Source organism: Panthera leo, chromosome B1 (genome assembly GCF_018350215.1).
Source record: "Panthera leo isolate Ple1 chromosome B1, P.leo_Ple1_pat1.1, whole genome shotgun sequence".
In the NCBI taxonomy this organism is placed as follows: domain Eukaryota; kingdom Metazoa; phylum Chordata; class Mammalia; order Carnivora; family Felidae; genus Panthera; species Panthera leo.
The window spans coordinates 17,545,778-17,566,192 of record NC_056682.1 but is presented as its reverse complement, the minus strand read 5'-3'; the positions used below and the strand labels follow the sequence as shown (position 1 = coordinate 17,566,192).

General features: G+C 38.4%; 1 long non-coding RNA gene across 3 annotated transcripts in view; it reads left to right on the top strand.

The window, feature by feature from the left end:
* LOC122217411 overlaps nt 1-20,415 on the top strand; it is a 78,000-nt gene that overhangs the window by 20,389 nt on the left and 37,196 nt on the right. For 2 of the 3 annotated variants that reach the window (XR_006201471.1, XR_006201472.1), the window contains 2 exons: nt 13,489-13,589; nt 16,561-16,608. This is a non-coding gene — a long non-coding RNA (uncharacterized LOC122217411). The remainder of the gene's footprint in view (nt 1-13,488; nt 13,590-16,560; nt 16,609-20,415) is intronic. The other variant, XR_006201473.1, reaches the window with a different exon arrangement.

The window sequence follows — 20,415 nt, the reverse complement described above, 5'->3', positions numbered from 1 at the left end:
AAACAAATCTGCAGGCACGTCTCTGAAACCAGCTCAGTGGGACTAGCCAGCTAATGGTAGATTAATGACATTGTCATCATAGAGGACGGTGGTCCATATTTTTACATCTAGTTCTTGTTGCACACGCCAGAGGCCTTTCTTAAACTAAATCTTGTATTTGTCAGCGATTGAACATGGCCTGAAAATCATAGCCATAAAATCTTCATACTGCTATATACTACTCTTAGTTGCTATGTTTTTCTATCCCCTTTGCTCCCCTGAACTCATTGTTAAAAGCTATCAGGAAATTTTAATATAATTCTTGATTTATTATGACACATTAAAATTACATGTAACCATTCTATGGGTTGGTGGTTAAGAGCACGAATCTGGACCCACAGTGCCTGGATTTAAGTTCCAATTTCTTAACTTACTAGGTGTATGAACTTAGGCAAATTTATTAACTTCCCTCTGCCCCAGTAAAATGGGTATATAGCAAAAATGGGTATATAGAAAAAACTGTAAAATGGGTATATAGCAAAAACTACCTCATAGGGTTGTCCTAATGATTAAGTAAGTTACTGCAATGTAAATTGCTTAGAATACAGTTTGGTATACTCAGTAAGACTAAGGACTCGGTATTTGTAAATACTCAGTAATTATTGTTCTTTTGAGAGAGTATATTCCACTGATATTTTATTTCTTTTCTTTAAGATTTTATTTTTAAGGAATCTCCACACTCAACATGGGGCTTGAATTTACAACCCCAAGATCAAGAGTCTCACACTCTACCAACTGAGCCAGCCAGGCACCCCTGATATTTTATTTCAAATCACTGTTGTTTATGGAATTTTATTTCTCCACTCTGTTTACGTTATTTTCTCCTCATGCAGCACGTAAAAATTATGCCAACTTCTTCCTAAACAGACAATAGTTCAATATCACATCTCACAATCTATAGCATTGTAAGAAATGCAGGGAAAATAATCAGATTTACTTTCATGATAATCTTAATTTTCCTGTTGCGCTACAAGCACCCTTTACTCTCTAAAAGCAATACTAAGAATCAGGCCCCAATAGATATCCAAGAAACACTGCTTATTAGATGGCAAAAGTCATCTTGGGCTTTCCATGGAAGCTACCTGGGAGATGACAGGTTCTATCTAGGTCATTTCCAGGAAAACTGGTGGAAAATTTGTCCTGGGATCTGTGCCGTCAGACAAAAACAGGGATGTGACAAAGCACAGTGAGTGTTGTATTTTTTATTTTAAGTCACAGTCAGCATTCATATGATTTTTAATAGTTACTGTCAACACCCTACTTTTACTATCTAAGTAGCACATTGAGCAAATTGTTAAGGTATCAATCATATCCTGAAGACAACTGAGAAGAGTTCTGAAAAGTAAATAATATATATAATTAGGTAATCGCATGCTTTCTTTGATGTATTTGTCATAGCAAATATATTTATATTTTTCCTGCTGGTCCTAATGCCACGATTTTTACACTTGCGGACACTCCCTGAGAGTGTAGCACAGAGATGGTTTTCCGCTGTGCCTGTCAGTCTTCCGCAGAGTTTCCTCCTCACCTGATAAATTTAGCACGTCCTTACAATCCTCCTAACAGGGTTAGGAGGTGACTGGATTATTGGTGAGAAACAGTTAGAATCTTAACCAGAATATCGACATAAAGAAATGTTAGAGAAGACATTTCCAAATACAGTCCAAGATGCGGTGGAGTGTTTGTTAATCGCTAACAGTTTGTGGGTTACCCACCAACGTAGGCGGTGCATGTGTTAGTATGCAAGAGATTTGCTAAGGAAACATATTTAAGATACAAATCCCTGAGTCCCACCCAAATTCTGATTCAGCAAATCAGGGCTGGGGCCCCGGAATCTGCATTCTTCCCAGGCACCCCATGTCTTTTATAAAATGAATCTCAGAACACGCGTTGATAAAGACTGTGCTAGGCAACTTCAATGTTTCCACAAATCTACCAAGACAGAGTGCTTAGTGTATGACTATATGCAGTTGATGTACCTTTATTGACAAATGATATTGAATCGGGTTCTAGATGCAGCCATGCTGCTTAGTATGTGACGAAGCCAACACCCTTGGATTCTTTCAGACTTACGCTCTTGCGGTTTGTTATTACCTCTCTAGCATCCATGACCCAAGACAACAACCTGAAGGTCCCTAAAATGTGGTTAGTATGGCGTTGATCCTGGCTTCACCTCCAGGACTGGAAGTTGTTTCCCTTAGCCCACTCGGCAAATCCAATCCCATCAATCACAGAGGTTAATTCAAAAGAAAGAGTGGCACATGACCCAAATCAAGCCAATCAGGGCCAGGAAAACTCACTTGGGGGATTTGGTTTGAATTACCAGGAAGGCAGACTCTTTCCTAGTGGAAGTGTGAGGAAGCATGTGGCTAAGGAGCTGTTATCCCCGTTTTGTGGTCTGTACTGTACGACAAACTGGGGAGACACCGGGGCCTGGTCAGAGCCTGAGCTCTGGGTAAAGCCTCTTCTGTCACCTAGAACATCCAGTGCTATGAGCCCCAGAATTCCCATTTTTACTAACGGTAGTTTGAATCAGTTTTGTGTTACATGGAACCCAAAGCATCCTAACCAAGACATTTGTGAAGAGAGATTATTTTCCTAGATGAACTAGAAGATGCCTTCCCTTCAAAAAAAAAAAAAAAAAAAAAAAAAAAAAGTGACCTTTAAAATCTTTTAAGTTAAAGAATTAGATTAGCACAATAGTATCTGGACGATGCCCTGCATACAAACTGAAGAGAGATCTTATCTTCTGTTAACTTGTAAACTAACTGAGAAATTTTCTATTGGCTACTCTGGCAGATATTCTGGAGAGAACTCTCAACTGGTCCAAGAACCAAAAGATGTAAACTGGTGTGGGATTTGCTGTGCTAAGCCATGAAACACTGAGGGAACCCAAATACTGAATTCCCATATTGATCTCAACCAAAGGGACAGTTTGATCTAGGTGAAGGGTTACATCATGATTTGGGCCAAATAAGAAAAGAAGGAACTTTAGCAGAGATTAGTCAACTGAAGTGGGTGTGACAGCAGATCTAAAGTTATTAAGGATGGTCATTTTTATTGGAAGGAAGTGAATTGTCAGACAATATATCAAAGACTTCCTCCAGGAAACATCAAGTTAGTTTTTTCCAATTCCTAAATATATTTGTCACTTCAGTTCAATTCAGCCAAATTCGTCATCATCTAAGATACGTAACATTTAAAAATTATTTTACTATATTCTAAGTCTTCAGATTATGTTCCATGTAATATAACATACTGAGAAATAATTAAATACATTAAAAATAACATCAGTGTTACCATATTGCTTTCCAAATTAACATGTTATTACATGTTCTGTGATATATTCTGGCCATCCCTTTTGAATTAATTAGGATTACAAACACTGAGCTTAAGAATCATCACTGCAAAAGAATCTGTCCAATAATAGAAAGAGACAGAGCCAGGCATGCCAGATCTTATAAAAGTTACATTTTTCACCTCTGTAAATCATAATTTCAGTGTTTGCAACATTTTGAGTGCAGACACCACAGGCAGTAATAACTGGCTTAAATGCCTTCACAGTACAGCTGTTTGCAACAATACCTCCATTCATAACGCTCAAAAAATAAAATGACAGCTACAAGTGCCTTGAAAGAATATATGCTCCTCTTTGCATAGGTTAACTCCTAGGGTGCTTGCAGCTCTACACAACAGTAACTGTAAATAAAAGCACTACACCCAAAGTTATTGCACAAGGCCATGGTAAGTAACTACAAACATCTCCGTGTTTTCTCAATGGGGAATTTATGTTTGAATTGCACTGTGAAATCATTCTGTGTGTTGTGGTGAATTTGTTCAGATTAGCACAAAAAATTCAAAGTATCTCATGTGGCTGTTGGTCAGACCATAGGACAAAAGGAGAGAGAGTGACAGAAAGATGTTAGCAGAATTGCAGTCAAATCTTAACAGAAGTTCTGCAATAGGGACTACATTAGCTAAGACCCTTTTTGGTCAGACATGTTAGAAACCCAACTCAAACTGGCTTCCAAAATGGGAGAATGTAATGTCTCTGTGATCGGGAAGTCAGAAGTCAATGTGTCTTTAATTATGGGTGGATCCACAGGTAAACAGTGTGCTTAGAGTCCTGCCTCTCTCCTTCTTCACCTTTCAGTATGCTTATCTCCACTTGTATCGCAAGCAGGCTTTTCCTGTGTGTGTCAGACATGATGGCGTTCATCAGCCCCAGATGCACATTGGCCCTGCTTACCAGTCACGGTGGAATTATATGTTCCCCACCCATTAAAACCCTATATCAATCTCAGAAAAGACACTGATTTATCTTTCTTGAGTCACATGCACATTCTTGAATTAATCCTTGGCACTCTAATAGCTAGCCTTGGTTACCCACTTGCCCACTAAATGGGGATTGGCCATTCTGATTGACATCACCACCTGGAGCACTAAGAATGGGGAAGGCGTAGAAGGAAGGGGATGGGGAATGATGCTAAGCAGACAAAAACTACAGCTTCCACCAATCACTGCACACCTTCTACCCTCCTGATCAACCTACAGACCCTAGAGAACGGATTTCTACAATGTGGGAAAGATTATCCCAGTAAAGAGCATTGATCCTCTAGGTTCTTTATGCGTTTTCATTTGTGAAGAAGACTTTTAAACCAATCAGCACTGAAAGATCATTTATACCTGAACCAATGCATGAGTGGTCATTTGTAAATCATATTTCCTTATGTGGGTGAGGACCTTTTGAAATTTTCTGAAAATCCTAAAATGTGACTAATATGAAGTCATGAGTTTGGAAAATATAATACTTAAATAGAAAATAAAACAGGGCACCTGGGTGGCTCAGCTGGTTAAGTCTCCAACTTTGGCCCAGGTTATGATCTCACAGCTCATGAGTTCAGGCCTCACATCAGACTTGGTGCTGACAGATCAGAGCCTGGAGCCTGCTTTGGATTCTGTGTCTCCCTCTCTCTCTGCCCCTCCCCCACTTGTGCTCACTCGCTTGCTCTCTCAAAAATGAATAAACATTAAAAAAAAGAAGAGAAATCAGGTAAGTCTTGATGTTTTATACCCAAATCTTGAGGAGGAAATTCACTTAAATTAGATTTTATACTGTGGGGAAAGAAAACCACCACCCAAAGAAATCTCATCATTCGCATGAATAAGTGAATGAGGAATTCCACATTGTTTTACTTCATAAACTTAAAAGAGTATTTCCATTTGATTTCCAAATTTACAGACATGCTTTTGAGTATCAGTATGGTCGCCCCTGCTTCCCCCCCCCTTAAAACAACATAACAGCTTAAGTTCAAAACTAAAAGCCATTCCTACCCTTAAAGTGGGTGATTATTGTCCTATCATAGTTTCAAGCATCTTTGGATTAAACAATTATTTCTTTTTTTTTTTGTATTAAACATTTTAATTGTGTAATATATGACCATAAGCATACAAATAGTAAGTGTACAGCTCGTGCATTTTTCACAAGGACACACCCTTGAAAACAATTATTTCTTTATGTGCTTTCCAAATTCGTGTGAAAATGGTCAGTGGGAAACCAATGTGGTAACATTATTGGAACTGATTCAGCTCCAGTCGAGTGGAGATGAGAAAGGAAATGGTTATTCTTCAAGCTCTTTCTCTAAATTTTGACAAAATTGTAGACGTAGAATTTACTCACGGGCTTGAACATTCACAGTGAAGTCTGGTGCTTAGGAATAGAGCTCTTCAAGCTGGCAAAACACAATTTCTTATTCTTGGGGCTGGGGTGGGGGTGGGGGATTCCCTGAAGCTAAGAACAGTAATTTCCTGCTTATGAAGCAAAGGTGGGAATCTATATATTGTACCTGCTGGGTCACCTCTATGCCATTGTGGAGAACTTGTCTAAGATGGGGAAAAATGGTTAGAAACCAAAAGAACCACCACAGAAACCCTGAAAAACAGAAGACTTGACTATAAATTGTAAGTTCCTTTTATCACCCATGCTATAAGAGAGAGAAAACAATAGCTGCGTTAAAAATTAAGACGAAGAGTATAATTTAGTAAGTTCACTGAAGCCAACAGTTTCAGAAATAGGTAAGAGCTTTTGTTAAACTCACAAGGTGGCCAGAATCACCATCTGTTATGAAAGGCTTTTCTTCAGCAGGGGTCCGATCCAATAAGGAATGGTTTATTTCACAGATTTTCAAACTCACTTCATGGAAACCTTACAATATTTTTATTATTTCTGAGATATGACAAGAGTGTTAGTTCTGTTTTCACTGTACAGGATAAGGGAACTCACACAATTGCTTTCAACCCTTTGTTTCTTTCCTAAAATCCAGCTGAAATTGCAAAGCAGTCATTTCTCCCTTGACTGAAGTTTATTCCCACCCCCAAAATCCCTTCTTGATAATTGCTATCACCAATTCACTGAACTTTTCTTAACTTTATAACATAAACTTTTTTCCTTCTGAATTCTCCCAGGTAGAAAAGCTTTAAATAACTGTGTTTTTAGTGCTGTTCTCAGAATAAGATTCACCTGGCTTGCCTTGCCAATAGTTTTTTTTTTTTTTAATATTTCCACATATTTTCATTTAAGTTGAAATATAAATCTAGAATTCCATTTGCCATATAATCTATTCACTAGTCTAGAAAGCAAGTTTAGCCAAATATCATTCACAACTGTTCCAATTTTGATGTAATTAGTAATTGTTCACTTCTTTAATCTTAGCAGTCCCATCACATCAAGTAAGTATTCTTTCACCTTATACACTTTTAATTACCAGCAAACTGTACTCAAATGTAACTAGAACAGGATATAAAACATATAATAGCTAACAATTACAGAAAGTATTCTCTTTTTTTTTTTTTAATGTTTATTTTTGAGAGAGAGAGACAGACAGAGTGTGAGCATGTGAGGGGCAGAGAGAGAGAGAGAGGGAGACACAGAATTCGAATAGGCTCCAGGCTCTGCGCTGTCAGCACAGAGCCCAACGTGGGGCTGAAACTCAAGAACGTGAGATCATGACCCGAGCCAAAACCCAGAGTCGGATGCTTAACCGACTGAGCCACCCAGGCGCCCCACAATTACAGAAAGCATTAATTGCAAAACATTTTGATCTTTGATTTCAGCTTATCTAGAGACATGTCTTTAGGTGGTTGAACTATACCATAAAGAAGGCTGTAAAAGGTGCTATGACTCAGTTTTACTACATGGATGTAGACCCATTCCACCCATGTCATTTAGAGGCCAACTCTGTGCTGCTTAAGTAAAAAATTACCTTCTGTGCCTGGGCTGTAAGAGATTCCAGTCTGTCTTAAGCATGTCTAAGAAACTGTAAGAATAGGCAGGATGATTCAGAAGCCTCTTGGGAAAGCCGCATCACTTTGGGACCCATTTTACCGAGTATAACACTAAGTGGAAAGTGCAATTTATCTTCCAGGATCTTCTTCACTGCCACATACCACCTAGCTTTGGCACTCTAAAGGACATCAGTTCTAAAGACTGATGGAACAGCTTCCTGGATCATCCAAGCAACAAGAAAGACGAGGGTGCCTGTTAGAATGGCTGCGGAGAAAAATCCCAGTCTGGCCTCAGTGCCAAAAATTGTTGTATCTCTCCAAAGCAACTGAGAATCATTTTTCTCCTGGCCCTTGTGACCATGTAATTGATTAGATTTCCCTCTTCTCAGTGCCTGCTAGAAAGCTTAGAGCCAACTTCTGTTTCTGGCGCTCTTATAGATCAGATATTTTGAAAGACCTTGCCAATGAAAATGACTAAAATGTTGAATTAAGAAAAAAAATACATCTTTAATTGCATTGCTAAGCTGGCACAAATGAACAGAATCCACAGAGGCCAAAATTAAAATGAAAGAAGAAACCCAGGAATTAAGCAAGAGCCAAAGCCAGCTTTCCCTCTGAGGGGTTGAGCTAAGCACTGAAAACCTTGACTTTCCACCATGACAGCTGCACGGAGTGTAGAGGACAGGAGATAAATACGTGCCACGATGGGAAAGTAAATGGGAAGCTATGTCCATGTCGTGCTGAGACATTAAAGAGCTACACATGCTCTGCCTTAGGACAAATGAAAAATAAACCCCCTTCATAGAAGTGGACGGCACAAAAATTTTCCTAACTCAACCCTGGAGCAACGCAAAAGAAGAGGGAGAAGTTAAAGAGGAAGATATATTGAGAATTTATGTCATTTAAGTTCAAATTCACCTACCTATGTGATTCAGATCTTTTAGGAGAGAAATTTTATTTAAAGTGGGTCAGTTAAAGAGTATGTGTGTCCAGGATGGCTGGAAAAAAGCAAATACAAACTCTCTTTGAAGGAACATTATTTTAATCTAGAATTTAATGAAATTCCATGATTAAAAAGAATGTGAGTTCCTGTAACAAGGGTCACAAACATCCAAGGAAACGATACAAGATAAAGTCAACCAAAACAAAAGACAGCAGAAAATAACCACAATAACTTCAAATATTAGAATTTTTAGGTACAGAATATAGTGTAACTATGCTTGTAATCATAAAGTAATAAAATAAGAATTTGAAAATAGCCAGGAACATGAGACTATAGAGGGAAAAAAGAATTTTTAAAAGAATCAAATAGAAGTCTTAAAAATTAAAAACTCCATGGACAGAGTAAAGGGAATAGATACAACTGAAGAGAAAATTGGTAAACTGGAAGAAATCTCCAAAGAAACTATCCTAAATTCAGCTAATGGAGTGAAAAAGAAAAATATCAAAAAGAGTTTAAGAGACTTTAAGAATAAAGCAAGCAAGATCTACCATATTTTCAAACAGAGTTTAACAAAAAAAAGCTGAAGGGGTGATATTAAAGAGATAATGACAGAGCGCCTTCTAAATGGTGAGTCCTGTGGGCAGAGTGCACTATGGCATCTTAGACATGGATGCTTCAGATAGCCCCAGGACAATGAAGGCCATGCTCATTAAAAGCTACGTGTAATTTAAAAGGGGTGACTCCTTAATCAGTGGCTGGACTGGTCCCCAAACTTGTCCCAGGAACCCCAGCAGGGCAGCAGATGTGGATGCCACGAGACAGAAAAGCTTCAGTCTAGTGGCTTCAGAGGTCACACCAATGCCAAGTCGCAGACCCAGAAAAACCCTAGAGTAAGTCTGCCAAGGCCTCAGAAAGGACACGAAGATGCGGAATGTCTACAATTTGACTGCTAAAGGCTTGAACTCAAATTACAGACACAGCAATCTAAAATCACTTGATTATACCTTCCAAGGGGTCAGAAAAGTGGAAAGTGGAGAAATGCTTACCATCCTCGTGCTCACTTCTTGGACTTATCTTTACTATTCCCTGGACCTAAGACTCTTCTTGGAATTTTCCCTGATAACCACTCCTTCCCAAATGCCCCTAACGTCAGTTCGCGGAACACTGCACGCCCATCACAACGTTTAGTCTACTACACAGAATTTTAATCTTCTCATAATCCGTGTAACTGTCCCCTCCACTCTGAACTTCACACTGTTTGTTCCTACAAAATACAGACTTTAGGTTATTATTAGTCTTTGTATCTTTAGAGTCTGTTAGGATCTAGTTCAATGGCTAGTATATAGTTCAGTATGTTCAACAAATGTTTTTTGAATGATATATACATTACATATCATCTAGTATATATATTCCCAGTTATTACACCCTAATGTGTCAGAAAGGCTGGACTTTGTTCTCTGATCATAAAAACGAAACCTAGAGAGAGCTGCATTTAATTGAAAGTAAAAGACAGAAAAGGCTAAATAATAGCACAAAAGACCACAGCTAAAAGAAACGAGTTTAACATTTTTCATATTTCTCTTTCTGCTCTGATTTCCATGCTTCTACTAGGCTTTAATTTTCCTTCCAAAATTCTTGAAAAATAATTAGCATTCCTTATTTTCCAGACTACATGCATTTTACAAAACTTCTTCTTTTCACATTTTTCTCCTCCAGGCCTCCCAGGCCCCCACAGCTGGATGTGTTCTGCCAGCATGGAATCAAACAGTATTAATGCCTCCCATCAGCTGGTGCTGTCATTCAACCCACATCTTTTTTATTCAAAATTAACACTGCACCAGATTCCTCATTAATTTTAGCAGAAGGTTTTGTAAAAGCTGGTGCTCTTGTGGTGCGTGATGTGGACCCCAAGAACAGATTTAGAAAAAATATATATATGAACATAAGGACTATTATTCCCCACAATAGTAAGCCCTAAGTTATGTCCTAAGAAAGGTGAATAATATAATACAATAAATTAAATATTTATTACTCATTTCACTAAGTTTTTATTTTCATGTAATTCCAAACTTACAAAAGTTGCAAAAATATCATGAAGTTCAGTATACACTTTACACAGGCTTACTGTTTGCTACATTTACCCCCTCTGCTGAATTTCTCTTTGTCCCTCATTATATAAAACATATATATATATATATATGTATACATATATGTATATATATATATAATTTTTTACAAATCATATGAGAGCACGTTATAGGCATCATGCCCCTTTACACTTAAACACTTCAGCATATAATTTCTAACAACAGAGGTGCTCCCTTCTTTAACCATAGTGCAATTATGAAAAATAGAAAATTTAGGGGTGCCTGGGTGACTCAGTCAGTTGAGCATCCAACTTCAGCTCAGGTCATGATCTCACAGTTTGTGAGTTTGAGCCCTACATCAGGCTTGCTGCTGTCAGCTCGGAGCCCACTTCAGATCCTCTGTCTCTTTCTTTCTCTGTGCCTCCCCCACCTCAGGCTCTCTCTCTCGAAAATAAACACTTTTTTTTTTTTTTTTAAAAAGCAAAATTTAACATTAATGTAATTGTCTATAGTCCATCTCCAAATGTTGCCGATTGTCTCAGTAATACCCATTATAGCTTTTTTGCCCCTCCAAGTCTAGGATGTGAGCCAGGATCACCCATGACATCTAATGCTCCTGTCTCTTTAGTCACTTGGCCTTGCTGTGTGTTTTGCCATTGTTTTCAAAGCCTATAGGTCATCCATGTTGTACAGTGTCCTTCAGATTGGGTTTGTCCAATGTTTCTTCATGATTAGATTCAAGATAGGTACTTTGGGCAGAAATGCCACACAAGTGTATATTGAATCACATCAGTAAATGAAGTGAGTAATACACATACACATGGGCTTTTATAAAAGCTTACAAGAAATGAACCAAACGTAAGAAATGGATAACATTCAGAGAGGTCACATATACTAACAGCCCATTTTGACAAATGAGACAATAAGTGAGCTATCAGAACCAAAGAGATAGGGCTACGGGAAAATCTGGGAGCAGGGACATTTGCCTATTAAGGAAAAGCAAGTTGCTAATAGTTTCATGAAATATACAATAAATCAGGAGTCATTTTTAAAAAACTAATTTGACTTCCCTGAGATCCCCTTCCCAGGGCATTGCTATTTACTATTTATAAATAACTGGTGTATGATCATGGAAAATTTGGTCTATCTCTGGGGGGAAAAAAGTGATTTCTTTTTAAGTCCCTTTTGATTCAAAAGTTTTTTATGTTAAAAAGTTGTAGGAATATGTCCTTATGACACAGCTTTTAGTACCAAATTATAATATGTGAGAGTAAACTCAAAAATACAATATGTGGATTCGTATGTGTACATATGCATAATAGGACATATACGTATATTTTTAACATGTACAAAAAGTGGAAAATTTGTTCCTTTACATTAAGAAAGGACATAATTCACAAAGCATTAATTCAACTAATGTCACCTTGCTTTGCTACCTTTCCCCATTCATGGAGTTTCCATGTGTAACAGGCAGCATTTTGGTTTAAGAATGATATCAGAAATCTCCTGTGGTAATTGTATTCCATCCCCACAATTGGATATAGTACAATGCTTTTCGGAGTCAAGTAGAAGGGAATTTCAGTGCATTACAAATGTGCAAACTATAATTTCAGTCCCAATTTTCAGTAATTGTTCTGTTAGAAAAAAATAACTTCCCTGGAAGGTTCAGCCCTGTACTATTTTTATGCAACTCTCTAGGCATGCAAACTTAAAAACCTGAACTGTGCAAATAAGTTATTTTCTGTTTTGGTTTGGTAAGAACTCAGTTCACTTAGCACTGAAGTTGAGAATGAAGAGATTCTTTTTTTTTTTTATTTTTTTTTTATTTTTTAATAATGCTGTGATGACACAAAGCAGGACATGGAAATTACACTTTTTGTTCTTCATTCTTATCACTCTCCAAAACCTAAAGACATTAACTGGAAAGAGGCTAACTCATGTGCAAGGCACCATTTTAAACTATGGTATAGAAGTTTAGGAAGAGAATGTCTTATCTCTTGAGCTATTTAATACCACCTAGGGATGGTGAGATATAACAAATACAAATCATTTTTGGATAATGTTGCTATACAATGTTCTGACAATTCACCAATTACTGTGAGGAAAGTCAGCTGAGAAAGATGTGGGAAAACGGCCTAGAAGAAGAGCAGGAGTAGGGACCGGTTGGCTGAGCTTTGTGTGGGTCCCTCCTTGAGAATCTTCCCGGACTTTTAATCTCCAGGGAAAGGAATTTAAAAAAAGAAGAATACTTCTTTCTTAGACATCATTAAACACCCTTTTAAACTTCTGCCATGACGTCTAAAACATGTCGTTGTTCAAAGGTAAGGAAAGTTCATAGTCCAAATGAAAACTTTTGACCCATTCCTGTTCTCTCCTAACCGGTCTTCTTGTGTTAAGTCCCTTTTGCCCGTTCACTGCTACCTGCACAGTTAGGCCTTTCCCATCTGCTTGTCTTCCAACCACGGAGCCCTGGTAAGTGCGCCCTCACGAAGGATTTAAGGAGAAACCATTGCAAGTAGACTTGGCTATGGCCCTGTCATGACAGCTTCCTGCTCCCGAGAAGATAAGACAACTTTGCCACTCCTTCATGTCAACTCACTTTATCAGATGGAAGAAATGAGTGAATTATTCACTTAGTGAATCATTGGCAGGGGAAGCAATAACTGACTTTTGGACCCTGCGTGCCCTTCATGTGTGGCCTTTCATTTCATCCACGAGAGAGCCCTTAGGGAATGAACAGCAAAATCATAAACAGGGAGCCAAGGAGTTCAGTACCAGCCCTTCACAACCTACAGCGACTTCCAGACATTTCTGAGAGCCCTTAAAAATAATCCTGTTTATATTTGAGGCCTTACAAGACAGTTGGTCACTTTTACTCTTTTATTTTTATCTCTGTGGAAAAAACAGGAAGCTGTTTATATGGGGATGGCGGCCCGTTGCCTTGGGTAAAATGCAGCAAGTCTAAAGAAAGAGTGTAACAGGTTAAGACGTAACAACTGATATAAATATATTTAAAGGGGGGGGACAATGGAAAGCAGTTTTCCCATTTTGCTTTTGCATTTTAACAGAGAAATGTTGCAACCCCTATAGGTGGGAAGCAAGAGTTTCTTAAAACAATGATTTCTTCTTTTAAAGCAATTCCTTCAGTTATGAACTTTGACCAGTTTTGGCACGAGAAGCACAAACAGATTTGACAGAAAAGCACATTCCATGCTGCTTGAAGTGGGAGGAAAGAGGTAAGTCCACATGGTTTAAGAGTTAAAGCAGGGGCACCTGGGTGGGCTCCTTCCTTAAGCGTCTGACTCTTGATTGCCACTCAGGTCATGATCTCATGGTTTGTGAGGTCCATGTAGTTGAGCCCCAAGCGGGGCTCCGTGCTGTTAGTGCAGAGCCTGCTTGGGATTCTCTCTCTCTCTCTCTGCCCCTTCCCCACACTCTCTCTCCTCTCTCAAAATAAATAAACTTAAAAAAATAAAGGGTAAAATCATTTAAAAAAAAAAAAAGAGTTAAAACACACTGCACTTGGGGTCAGTTACGTTCTTGCAAAGTGGAAATCATTACATAGTATTTTCCTTGTGGGAGCCTCCTCTTTGGGGTCATGAAAATAACATTTACCTTAAATGATCAATGTGAGCATCCCTATCCCAACAATAGCAACACTGTGTAGTTTGGAATCAGATGTTCCTTTCATAACCAACGATGTAACATGTATAAGCCCCAGTTTTGTAATCCAGAATGAGAGTAGACGCAAGAAAGCAGCAGAAGATGTCAGCTGACTGAACTCCTGGACTGACCTCATTCAAGGGGGGGGGGGGAAAGAAGACAAACTTAGTGAGGGGCTGCCTTTGAAGTGGTTGCTGCTTTAGTAACCTAAGGGATAACCTAAATCTCTAGCATATTTTAAACCTAATCCGGGTTCTTTAAAAAGTTTTGGATGTGATTCAGATACGGCGAGCCCCCTAAGCCTAACATTTCCACAGCTGCCTTCATTTGCTGGCTTGTAAGCGAGACATTAAAAACGTCTATTGGAGAAACTCCACCATGGTGTGGTTAAAAAAAAAAAAAAAAATTGCTCTTATTTCCTCCTCCCACACTCCTGTGTGATACAGTCAAGAGAAAACTGGGGTTTGGAAAGCAGAGACTGATTCACCCCTGTCATTGTGAATGTCACCGCTAAGTCAGACTTTGAGCAAAAGTAAAGCAAAAGCACCGTGGAGAATCCAGCCCTTTGTCCAATTCTCTTTCTCTTTCAAACCCTTCCTGGCAGATTCGTTTATAGTGAGGAAAAATGAAAGACAACCAAATTATCTACTTTTGAGAGCGGGTTAAATACTTTATGGGATAATGAGCCAATTGAAAACCATTCGACCGTTTAAAATAATGAGGTAAATTGTACGTCTCAATATGGAAAAATAACCGAGACATTGTCGAGTGCAAAAAGCGAGTTGCAGATTATTGGGGATACACTCAATCTGTTTGTTTAAAAAAAAATGAAAAAATATACATATATATTTTACACTTTCTGGAAGAATGTGTAAACCACAGCTAATAGTCGTCAGTCTAGGGCAGGGCACCTCCGTAGAGGCACTGATGACAGGTCAGGCTGGATAATCTTTGCTGTGGAGACTGTCCTGGGCACTGTAGGATGGTTGGCAGCAACTCTGTACCCCCCTGCTACATGCCAGTAGCAGGAGCACCCCCTCTCCATTATGACAACCAGAAATGTCTCTAGAAAGTGCCCAATGTCCCCTGGAAGGCAAAACAGTCCCCAGTCAGGGACCACGGCTCTGCAGAATGAAGCTGGAGGGAAGGTTTTATGTTTCATCTTCTGCTGAACTATTGGGTTAATTTTTGTTTGTTTGACTTTACCACGAACATGTACTATTTTTATGAGTTATATTTTTATTTTTTACGTTTTTAATTTTTATTTTTTTTAAGTTGTCTTCATGCCCTACGTTGTGGGGCTTGAACTCACAACCTTGAGATTCAGAGTCACATGCTCTACTGACTCCGCCAGCCAGGCGCCCCTATAAGTTATATTTTTTTTTTTTTTAAAAAAAGGAAAAATTTTCCAGGCTAACCTCAGAACTCATATAGAAACTTGGGGAAAATGAACTATATAACTAATAAAAATACTCCATAAAGCTGTGTTGCCATTTTGACTGATTTCACAGCTTCACATAGTACATTTACTCTGAAGAGCTTAAGGCTCTGTTAAAAAAAAAAAAAAAAAAAAAAAAAAAAAATCAGAAAAAAAATTTTTATAGCCAGAAAATGACAGCAGCAAAAACATTGGGAAAGTGGCAGCCAAAATCAAGCCCTTTAATGAATACAACTGGCGTCAACATCGGGGGTTAAGAATTTATTTTCTGGCCAGTAGCACCTGCCCTGGGTGAAACCGTACAGAATGTGAACCGTCCGCAGTATCCTTCCAACCTCTCGTGCCACTGACCTTGATCACCAGTTCACGTATTCACTCAAATAAGCAGCAGGATTGTATTAGACTCTGCATTCTTTGGGATTTGAGAAGCACCAACAGCTTTGGTGGTATAAATTAATTTGTGGTTTCATCCTTACCGGTGACCTGTGCTTTAACATATCACTCAGAGACAGGAAAGTTCTCCTGGGGCATCTTCCAAGACCGATGTCTCTTAGCAGGAGCCACATGGGGAAAAGGGCTGCTTATCACAAAGGCAGCCACCGGGTGAGGCCAGGGGCAAGGCCAGCTGCTCCTCAGGAAGGCAGGAGTGAGATCCATAAGCAGTGGGGATGGACAGGTTGCTTCACTGAGTGACCAGAAATCCCAAAGGACGACGTGGAACCTGAAGACTTTTCAAAGACAGAAGTGGAAGTGTTCGGCCAAACTGCGGGGAAAGCAGGCGGCACACCAAGGAGAGGGCAGAGAAGAGGGAGGGAGGGGCACAGGGAAACACCACCACTCAGGACAGCAGTATGAGGCGGAAGAGTCTCAGGAAAAGAGAGGTGGAAAGAAAAGCGCCACCTGGGCCTGGCGGAAGGGGCGGGAGTTCAGACCCAGTAAGTGCCTCAAGGCAGAGGGTATTTTCTTACAGCACAGAACCAGTGGTGAGCTGTAGGGGTAGGGTCGATGAAGTCCCATTCCCCAAAGTCAGAGACGTGAATAAGTAGGTCCTACTTTAGAAAAAGGAGTATTTAGATTCTTCAAGTAGCCATATTTTAACTTCACAGGACTTACCCATTATTCAGCCTTTGCCTTCCTCCGGCTCCAGCCAAGACGTGAGTTTCCATTTCCCGGTTCTGTGGGTGGTTAGGATAATGAGGGGTATTCTGTGGCTTTGCTTCATTTCTGGCCTCCCTCCCTTTGTGAGGGTGTGTCTCTCTTTGCTCCATAAAAGATACTGTCACACACGAACGCTGTCTGTGTGTGGCCCTGGGGCCCGCCCAGCCTGCGCCTTAATAATAACAGCAGCAGCCAGAAAAGCCAGAAAATGGATTACAAACCTCAGTGTTAATGTTAGGACTAGCGGTGGCCATGGCGCTCGTGCTTTTTTCTTCTGAAACAGAAACAGAAAGAATGTGTGTCCTGGGCTTTGTATGGAGTAAGTCATCATTTGCAGAAAGTTTTCTTTGTACCTCAAGGCAGTTGTGATACAGACTTTTGAAAACGTCCGTGATCTTAATACTTGGCACATTATAAAACCAAGAATTCTACATTTAAAAAAATAAACAAGACTTTTTACCTTCCCCTATAATCTTATTTATGGCGATATTTAAGTGACTTAACTAAAACTGAAGTGCCAGGAATTATGAAATAGCCAACTGGATGCTCTCTTTTACATAAACCGCTTATAAAGGGATCCCTGATCCGAAAGAAATGGAGGAGTCCCTTAAGCTATTTCCAGTATTTCTGAGAGTTAAACAGAAATTGCAAGTTCACTTTCAAAAGAGTTGCACAGGCTAATTGAAATGTGGGGCACCTTTGATTCTGCCGGGAATTAAATTGATGTCATGTGGCAGCACTCGTCATCTCTTGCGGATCAGAATTTCTGTTACAGAGAAAAGGAAAAGTAAGGGAGGAAGAAGAGAGACAAGAGCAAAGAAACAGGATTTAGGTCTAGACCTGAACAGTCTCTGGTAACCTGGGTGATTTTTAATCTCAACAGGTCTCAGTTTTCTCATCTGTAAATTGGGCATAATGCTGACTGTGGCATGCTCCTACAAATACTGGGAATAATCTTTGTAAGCACTCAGATTATGTAATGAGGAGTGCTCGCTGTGTTCTAGACACTGTTCTGGGTGCTTTTCATGGGTTAATTCAAAACAACATGAATTTGCATGGGATAACAGTTATTATCCCACTCTTTAGGATGAGGAAATTAAGACACGAAACAGTTTTTAAAAACTCATTTAAAACCACACCGCTAATGAACTGGGGTCTCAACCGAGGCACTGGGCTTAAGAGTCCATGGCTGTCCATTACAAATCCATGCTGTCAACACTGTGCTCTATTACCTGAATAGGTAATGAATCTAACATGCAATCGTTCTGTCAGTACTATGATTCTACGTCATTGTTATTAGAAAGGAGAAAAACCAAACTTCCACCCGATAAATTTACTGTGTTTAGCAGATAAAACTCTTCAAACCTTAAGATCCATGGTGGTAAAATGGTTGGTAATCATTGCTCTATAAAGGGAAATTGTACACATTCTACGGTCCGTCATTAATTTCCTCCCTAGAATGGCTCTGATATAAATAAAGTAACCTTCCCATCATTCTCTCTTTTCTCCCAATCATTCATTCATTCATCCATTCATTCTCCAACTGCATGCCACATACTATAAAGTAGGCTATTTTCACAAATTCAAATGTAGTGTTTTTCTGAAACGACAGTGTACTTATAATACATGTCGTTATACTCATTAAATACAAGATGTATTTTTAGATTCCTGAGTATATCCTCTGAAATCGCAAATCTTTTATTTAATTCACTTTCCCACTTTGCTCTTTGTTACTAATTTATAACTTATTTATGCACAGTTACACACCAAAATGCATTTTCTGAAGCATATAAAAAGTCTTGCACTTCCTCTGAGAAGATTTCATCCAAACTGAAGGAACAAGTATAAAAAAATAAAGGGGAGGAAAAAATAACCCCCAAATAATCCTTATGTACTATGGATTCTAGTACAAAAAATATATAAGGCACATAACAATCCATTTCTGATGTCCTGATATATAGTTCCTATAAACCGAGTTTATGAAAAGTTTAAAAACATAGCTACAACCAATTAGAATGCAATTAGCTACAGTGGGTGGTCCATTCCCAATTGTCCAACAACAGACTTTTCAGGTTAGAGATTAACCATACTCCCCTTCTACCATTTTCTCATTTTATGCTTCGGGCTTCTCTCCCTTTAGCCATGTACCTGTTCACTAACATGTGAAGATCAGAGGCCCAAAGAACAGAGTTCTGAGCTAGAGCTCAATGAGGCCCTTTGACTCCTCATTAGCAGTTCTCATGGGGCTTTCATCAGAGACAAGAGACAATACAATGCATTACATTAGATGGCATGAATCAAAGTAAAATATCCTCCTTTCAATACTTAGATTAGCTATCTGTGACACCTTATGTCAGCTGGAAACATCCTTACAGATCATGAATTCCTACCTCCAAACTTTACAGGTGTTAACACCCGAGTCCAGACAAGGTAGGTGACCTGCCCCAAGTCATCCACGTAGATAACATCATAGGTTGAGAAACTAGGTTTTGCTAATGTTTCAACGTGTCCCTTTGAACCCTCTATTCTAATTTTTATCCGGATTCATGTTTTCCCAGTATATTTTATTTCTTCAGCATTTCACAGTGAGGAATTGAGTGAATTCAACTAAGACAATTCCATTAATAATTACAATAAAATTAGTTTATTTGAATACGTTTGATTCTTTCCGTCACATGGTAAACCAGTATTTATTAATTGTTATATATAAAGTCTCTTCAAATCACTTTAACAAAGATACGGATCCAACAGAATTAATAGCAAAAGTTCACTTTTTCCAAGAGCATTTAGTATAGAGGTAAGCAACTTGAATATTTTTGGGATGAGATAGAAGAAGGAAGATAAGAAAGGGAAAAAAAGGAGGGAGGGAGCAAAGAGATGCTAATATTATTATAAGGGTTCTGTTCTTCAAGGACATAATAGTTTCATTGTATTATTGAAAATTGTTTTTAATTTGTGATTGTAAGGAGATCTTTCAACATATACCCATGACCTCTTTTTATATACCCTTATCTAGAATATGTTCTTTAGTAAACTCTAAGAGCAGATACCCAAAATTGTTCTGCTTATAACCTATTGTTTATATAAATCATCAGCTCTAGAACAAAATTAGTTTCCCAAAGTTTACCCATTGATTTATTTCTGCTTTGTGGTATAGAGTGTAATAAATCAATATTTAAAAAAAAGCCTGAAGAATTCAAGGAAGATAAAGGACTAAGATAATTTAGTATCATTTATGTTTAGAATTATACAATCAAGCGTATGCTACATTCATATATTATCTAGGACTTTGGTGATAATACTTTTGTGATATATTTTGCTTCTTGCAACCTTGATCTATTTTTATTTGTTCATTTTAAAATGTGATCAATTCAATTCACTTAAATCTATAATTTCTCTAAATTTTTACTTACAAAGTCTCTAAACTTGTCTTCATTTGCCAATTTAACATTTCTTCAAACATTGTGCTGCTAAGAATTAAAAGCAACTCTTAAAATTACCAGTAAAAGAACAAAAGAAATGCTTCATTTTTATAGGTAGTGATAAATTAATTATATTTTTAATATCCTAAAACTAAATTTTTAATGTCTGAAAATAAGCCACAGGACACTTAATGCATTTCAAAAAATTGGTTTTCTGATAAATACTTTTTGTATACAGGTGCTTTTACAGATGCACAATCTGAATTGTACAATTCCCACAATTATCTGTTGTGCAATTATCTGAAAACATGCACATTAGCTAGGTAGTAATTTTGAATAAAAAGAAAAATCAGTGTATGCATGATCATAACACTATCAGCA